The following is an 8,111-nucleotide window of genomic DNA, read 5'->3' on the forward strand; positions in this document are numbered from 1 at the left end:
TCACAGTGATCTTCCTACCTCAGCCTTCTGAGTGCTGGGATTGAAGGCATGTACCAACACTCTTGGCTACCTGGCTTGTTTTGGCATTGCAAACATAGTGTCATCAGAAAGCTCATGCTTGAGAATTGCATGATTGAGTCCCTTTTCAAAAAAAAAGTCACAAAATAGCTCATGTTAGGTAAGTGTACAGTTTTGTATTGGTCACATGTAGACTTGCATGCTGGACACACGTTTGCTAGAAGGTTTGTTGCTTGTATGACCTGTGAAAGATAGGGATGGGGAGATTTTATGTACTCTGAACTCTTATTCATAACCTCTATTTCTCTTGGTCACTGAGTCAGGAGAAAGGCAGCAGATGGAAACCAGACATGTCAGGAGGCCAGGCTGGCCTGGGGAGACCCCAAAAAGGACTAAGGCAGCTGCTGCCCCTACCTCTGAGTCAGAGAGTGACATTCCCACAGCACCTCTTTTCTTGGGTCAGTTTTCTGCCATTCAAGACTCAGTCTTCTTACCTTTAGTGCCAGATGTTTCTAGGCCTCAATTTTAGCTGCCAGTGTGGACACAGGTTCCAATGGCCAGCTGTGGGAAGGAGGAAGGCCCTCAGGGAGGGGCTATGGCAGGTGGGCTACTTATCTGCTCACCATTCCTTAACTGCTTGTTCCCTTGAAGAGTGAGGCACATACACATTGCCCTCTTGGATATGGAATGTAGACATTGTTGTTGGTAGTCAGGCCAGTGCAAAATGGGTGTCTTTCTACTCAAGTTAGAAAGGTGTCTTGTGGCCATGTGGCTTTTCCTTCTGACACCCTTGCAGGATGCTGAATATGAGGCCTAAGCAAGAAGCCATCAGGAGTGTTAGACCTAGGATTTACAGGATTCTGTAGGTTGTCACTGCCCTTTGGATTCGCAGTTCCTGTCATGTACCAGGCCATTTTGGGAACCCCTTGGTTGGTGAATTTCTCACTGTTTGGCATTCAGGCCTTTGATTGGTCACCTAGCATTCTTTTTTTGTCCTTCCCCCTTTGTCCTCTGCTACAGCTATTGCAGCACTGCCTTCCCTAGCTTTCCAGAGACACTGGACCCAGGCTTGCTTGGAGGCCCAGCCATTTGGAGCCCATTTGTCAAGTTCATGGTAGGTCAGCAGCCTGCCTGCTCCACAACCCAGGTTGCTGTTACAGCAGGAAAGACCTGTCTTCTTGGTGCTTGCTGCAGATTCTTCTTTTAACACAAGAAACTTGAGTCACATGCAAAATAGTCCACACAGCCATTCTATTGTCTGAATTCATTGCAGATCTCTTGCTGCCCTCTATGCCCACCTTTTTATCTTGCCTGATTTTCTTCTCCTTGTTTGGTTTTGTAACATGATGACATCATTCCATTCCTGTGTACATCAGGGTGCACCCAGTGCTAGGCAGTAGTTCATATAATGCACTGACATTGTAACTTGTACCATCTGACACTAGTAGTGTTTTCTAAATGGTCTCCTTTGAGCAGCTGGCTATTTGTGTCAGTTTCCAAAGGAAGCTCTCTTGTCTATTCAATATGTCAGAATCTGATTGCTCTGGAACTCCATCCCCATGCCCATGGGTTGTTGCTGTAAATAGGGTGGCTGCTCTGTATCCTGGCCCAGGCTTTTCTGCTTCCCCCTGGCAGCTAACTCCAGAGTCTACCTCAGGCTCTGGGCAGATTTTGGTTCCCGCTGCTATCTAGCATTAGCCACTATATCTAGTTGCTCCTCTGATTCACACTGAGCTTCAGGTGAGGAAGGTAAAGAAAGCCTGTCTCTGGAATGTCTAGTTCTGAGCAACCTTTCAGCCAGGCTTTCCCCTGAGACCCTTCACATACTCACCAGCTGGGTTATCTCATGAGCTTAGAGAATTTACAAAGAAAGCATATGTTAGGCACTTTATGGCTGTTTTATAACTGTTGCCTTTTCCACGTGGTCTAGGCCTGTTCTTCTCTGCTGCATGCATGCCTCTTTGTTCTGAGCCCTTCACTGTCATGAGCCCCAGGCTTGTGTGTAGTGTGCACCTGTCAACTGTGTGCTTTATGGCATGACTCTTACTTTCTGGAATAGTGAGATGTTTCAGGTCCTTCTGCAAGTGGTGCTCTGGCCTCTGAAGCCAGTGTTCCTGCAGGGATCCCATTACCCCTTGTTAAGAGTGGTGGGGGTGGTGTCTTCAAGGGTAGGAGCTCTGGCTATCATGGTTCTTGCTGCTTTCTGGTGGTTTGGATGACTGCTGAAAGGATGAATTTAAACTTAGTCTAGCCAGGTGTGGTGGTGCACACTTTTAATCCCAGCACTTGGGAGGCTGATGTAGGAGGATTGCTGTGAATTTTAGGCCATCCTGAGACTACATAGTGAATTCCATCTTAGTTGGGACAAGAGCACGACCCTACCTCACCAAAAAAAAAAAAAAGCCTAAATTGTTCTGTGTTTCACGATTTTTCTCAGGGGTGATTTTATGCCTAGGTCTTATTTTTCTGATACTGAAAATCAGTTACTAATTTGACCATGAGTGCTGTCCTGTGTGATGCTACAAGTTTCCGGATTGGTTTCTATTCCCTATTTTTTGAATATATTAATGGTTAACACAGTCAAAATTGCAAAACAAGGTTTATTCAAAGAAGTCTTCATTCTTCTCAGCCATAGGCAGTCATTGATAAAGGTTTGTTTTTGCACATGGAAGTGAACATATGGTGCATTCATGTTCCTTTTCTATTTCACACAAGATGAGGCATAGGCCTTGCTTGTGGTCTAGGCTCGGGCCACATAGTGTGTCCTTAATGCCCCAACATTGCACAGGGGGATGTACCCATGGATGGGCCTAGGTTTTCCAACAAGTTGGCTATGCCAAGCATTGCCCAGAGGAACAACCAGTGCTTCAGACATCCTGTTCTTACTAGTGTGTCTTTGGAAGGGGATAGACAAAGGATAGGTATCTATATAGTTTTAACACTTTGGCCTAGAATAGGCCAATCAATTTTGCCATTTTCCTGTTGAGGACATCTTAGTCACCATGCATTATGGCTGTGTTTGGAACATGTTAAAAGTGTTATTGTGAGCTGGGCGTGGTGGTGCACACCTTTAATCCCAGCACTTGGGGGAGCAGAGGTAGAAGGATTGCCAGTGAGTTTGAGACTATCCTGAGACTACATAGTGAATTCCAGGTCAGCCCAGGCTACAGCAAGACCCTACCTTGAAAAAAAGAAACAAACAAAGTGTTATTGTAGCTTGGTGTGTTGATACACGGCTTTAGTTCCAGCATTTGGGAGGCAGAGGTAGGAGGATCACTATGAGTTTGAGGTGACCCTGAGACTACATAATGAATTCCAGATCAGACCTATTGGTGTCATTTAATTCAGTAATTGAAGAATCACCATGTAAAAACCACAAGGGATGAACTCCTCAGAGATTTCAAATTATGTAGGAATTGTCCCTCTTTATTCCTCTTAGTTATGTTACATATTTTGTCCTCTGTTGTTATCACAAGCATGGAGACAAGGCACTGGGAATACCCCCTTGTTCTGCTCTTCAGACTTCATGAAGCAGGCTCTCTGGAGTACCAGTGGAGCAGGGCAGTGTGTGGAGAGGGGATATCCTAAAGAACCATGGAGCACTCCACATCCCTGTGCCAGAACATGGCAGTGAACATAGCACACCAACTCCCCTCATGACACTTAGGTCCTAGTACAGGGGACAGATAAAAAACTAAGGAACTGGGCTAGGGAAATGGCTTAGCAGTTAAAACACTTGCCTGCGAAGCCTAAGAACCCATGTTCAACTCTATAGGTCCACATAAGCCAGACACACAAGGTGATCCAAGCGCACAAGGTGGTGCACGCACCTGGAGTTCTGCTGGAGACCTTGGCACGCCAACTCATTCATTTATATATGCCCCCCCCCCCATTAAAAAGAAAAAGGAACCAAATGAGATTGTCAAGTGCAGTCACAGCCTTTCTTAGGCAGGAGAGGAACAGCTAACAACCATACTGAGAGGAAAGGCATGGTTCCAGCACTGGTTACACATACAAAGAAAAGTCTTGCACTGTGGGAACTGAAGAGGAGAACCTAGGAGCAGGAAGCAGTGAGGGAGTTAGGAGTGTGCAGATCAAGTCATGCAAGAGCCAAGTTAGTAGGGTTAGCACTTGATAGTAAGCACTTGATAACACGTCAAGTTTCTTCTCTGTAGACTAGAAGGCAGCTCACATCTGTTGCTCTTCCAGAGCATTGTGCCTTCTGAGGTTCATATGGAGGTGGTTTTTCTTCTGCAGGAGTGCTGCTCTTTATACTCCCCTCTAGTCTTAGGAGGACCTCTCTTCTTTGTCAGACACTCCCTTTGTTTCTATGCAGATAATTGGTGAGCAGGTGTAATAATGTACTTGGCTTGATATCGCCATGCATGATGGCTGCAAATTCTTTCTCCAAAATCTCTTCTCAGACCTGTGAATCCAAGAGACACATCCCTTGGGAAGAATCAAGAGTGCTTCCTCAGGATCAAAACAGGTGTGTATCCCTGCTGTGTTATTTGTATAGTTCATTGTGGGATCAACAAGGAATTCTGTGCAGAAAGAGCCTTTTCAGTGTTGTTTATTTTTCATTACAGAAGACCAGCGTGCTATTTGTTGGGAGTCCCCAGGAACAAGATTGACGAAACTCTGGAGCCGAGGAGCTGGCATGCTGGCAGAGTCTTCCATCTGATGGGCAGGAGGCCGAGTGGCACACTGATACTACCAGGGGTGCGGCGTGGGCTCACCACCAGCCAGTGGCTTCTGCCCCACGCAGAGCAGACAGGAGACACTGGACAAGACTTGTTCTATAAGTGAGATAGATAAGAGAGTACTCCACAGCAGGAAGATCTAGGGACTAAAAGCGTAAGCTGCCCTTGGAATGTTGACCACTCAGGATCTAAAGAAAAGCTCTATGCTAAGGAATTATGGAATGCATAAGAAAGTCAGTGGCACTCAGTAAGAACACTGAGTGAGGAACACTATGCAGGAAGAAACCTTCCACAGAAAGATAGGCAGGGAGAAGCTTAGGCTGATGGTAAGCTCGCCTGAGGTAGACTGCCAAGATGGCCAAATAAGAGACTTTATGAAGTAGCCGTCCTGGAGTTAGTAGTTGTAAGGCCATTTTCTCCTCTTAAGTCACGATACCAAATAGGAAAAATGATCTACAAGTGCCCCATGTGCAGAGAATTTTTCTCTGAGAGAGCAGATCTTTTTATGCATCAGAAAATTCACACAGCTGAGAAGCCCCATAAATGTGACAAGTGCGATAAGGGCTTCTTTCATATATCAGAACTTCATATTCATTGGCGAGACCACACAGGAGAGAAGGTTTATAAATGTGATGATTGTGGTAAGGATTTTAGCACAACAACAAAACTTAACAGACACAAGAAAATCCACACAGTGGAGAAGCCCTATAAATGTTACGAGTGTGGCAAAGCCTTCAATTGGAGCTCCCATCTTCAAATCCATATGAGAGTCCACACCGGAGAGAAGCCCTATGTCTGCAGTGAGTGTGGAAGGGGCTTCAGTAATAGTTCCAACCTTTGCATGCACCAGAGAGTTCACACTGGGGAGAAGCCCTTCAAATGTGAAGAGTGTGGGAAAGCTTTTAGGCACACCTCCAGCCTCTGCATGCATCAAAGAGTCCACACTGGAGAGAAACCCTATAAATGTTACGAGTGTGGGAAGGCCTTCAGCCAGAGCTCCAGCCTCTGCATCCACCAGAGAGTGCACACAGGGGAGAAGCCCTATAGGTGTTGTGGGTGTGGGAAGGCCTTCAGTCAGAGCTCCAGCCTCTGCATCCACCAGAGAGTGCACACAGGGGAGAAACCTTTTAAGTGTGATGAATGTGGCAAGGCCTTCAGTCAAAGTACAAGCCTCTGTATCCACCAGAGAGTACACACCAAGGAAAGAAACCATCTCAAAATATCAGTTATATAAGACATTTTACTATGAGTTAAAAATCTTCAAACCCGTAAGTGCCACTAGGAAGGAAACCCTGTATCCACCTGCATTGACCCCAGGAACGTTTACAGCAGTCCACAGCAGAACGTGTTTTTCTGAGGCAGGCAAGGTGAGGTTGGTGTTATCTTTCGTTGGTTCATGCCAACTATCCCACAACTTGATTCTGAACATAAAATCCCTCTGTATGCACCCGGGGCTGTTTCTGTCGTGGGTATGGTGGTTCCTGGGATTCTGGTACTATGCCTCAGTAGTTGAAATAGTTCTCAAAACCTATGAGCAGTGCCCAACCTGAGTCACCACCTGTCTGTGCTATGCTGTGCTTACAAGCAACCCCAGATGCCGTGCCCTTTCCTCTCACTTCAAGCCCACTGGTCAGTGCATTTGAAGATGGACAGCTCCCGTGAAGACTGAGTTCTGGTACTTCTGAGGTTGCCACTTGACAGCCCTGACATTGCTTTTCATGTGTCCCATTAACTTCTGAACTCATTTTACCTCATAGTCTCAGAGTACCCATAAAGCCCATCCCTTCCTAGATGGCATTGAGTTTTAGTTTAGGTGAATCATCATATCCACTCACAGCCTATCAGGAAATCATTGGCATACATGGCCTGGAGCTTTTCTTGAGTTTTGTGGGCTCTGCTGATCACTGTGTCTCTATGTTAGACTGATTTTTCTAGTGGCTGCATCATGTGTCTTTAACTTGAAATTTTTTTTTAAATAGCTGAATGTAAGTAGGGAGGATGAAGAAAGCCAAGAGCAAACTTGCCTCCCTCCAGAGTCCCCTCAGGCTCCTTCTGTGACGCGGTGGGGTGTGCCCCATGATCTAGGGGAGGCCTTGGGAGTCACCGAGGATGTGTCTGTGTTTCCGTCGTCTCAGGCAATAATGTATAGGATTCATGGATTATGTAGCAGTTCTTTAAAGGCATGACCGTGTATTGCTAGCCCATCATGACTTCATTCACAAATATTTATTGAATGCCTCCTGGGGGCCAGGTGCTGTGCTATGTGTGCTGGGAATGCCAGTGAGTCATGGTGGAGGAGACAGGATAAGCAAGTCAACAAATAAATAACGTAGTTTGCGATAGTGATTAAGTACTATGAGAAATAAACTAGGGTGGTATGTAGAGGGGGTGGGGGGGCCGGTTAGCTGGAGTCAGGGATGCTGCATTGAGGGTGCTGGGGCCCAGGTGGGGGGAGTGACATCCTGGCACATGGTGCAGATGCTGCTGGCTCTGGTGGGGACAGGAAGAGGCAGGTGCTGGAGGTAGTGCGTGTGGGGAGGGGAGGAGCTGAGCCATGTGCTTGGTGTCCTTTTATAGGCCTGTTTTGTTTTGTTTCTGCTTACTGATATTAAAGCCCATGTGGAAGAACTCAAGCGATGTTTAAAAGACCAAAAGTCCCCAAGGACACAAAAAGCAGCCAGTTATGTTTTTCTTGTTCTTGTTTTCATGGATCTCCCAATGCAGTCCTTTGCTCAGGAAGTCTTTGGGGAAACTGAGGACCTGGGAAACTGAAGTGAATGACTGGTTGTCAGTCCCTGCCAACCATCTAAGAGGCCTGGAAAGAAACTTGCCAGGATGGTCCCTGTACTGTGAGACTGCCTGGTTTTCTTTACAGGTGTGAATTCATTGCTTCTGTTTGGCTGGAAGTGGGTTTTGTAACTCAAGTAGGTCTCGTGAGGTTGGTCTTTGGAATGACTGTCACCATGGGTTTTAACACCAAGAGGGCTGCTGGCCAATACCAATGTCCCTTCAGGCCTCATGGCTGCCACAATAATTTACTGTAGTGTCTTACCACTTCCATGTCGCCATAGCGTGGAACATTAGAGAAAAGCCTAGACTTTTAGTTGATAGAGAGCTGGTTGAAATATCATTGATAGAATTTTAGTTTTAGGAAAAACTGGTTTGATTTCTAGCTTTATTATTACTATTAGGTATGTGAGCTTGGGCAAATCGCTTAATCTTTGAGTCTAGTTTTCTCAGAAAATGAGGACATTAGGCTAAATGATTTCCAGATTTCCAGCTAGTCCTAGAGTTCTATATTTCTACATAGTTGAATTATTTTATCATGCTGTTGCAGGGGAATATGACTAACACTTTTGAAGCTACTAATTTTGTCAAGCTTTAAAGTCC

This window comes from Jaculus jaculus, chromosome 13 (genome assembly GCF_020740685.1).
Source record: "Jaculus jaculus isolate mJacJac1 chromosome 13, mJacJac1.mat.Y.cur, whole genome shotgun sequence".
In the NCBI taxonomy this organism is placed as follows: domain Eukaryota; kingdom Metazoa; phylum Chordata; class Mammalia; order Rodentia; family Dipodidae; genus Jaculus; species Jaculus jaculus.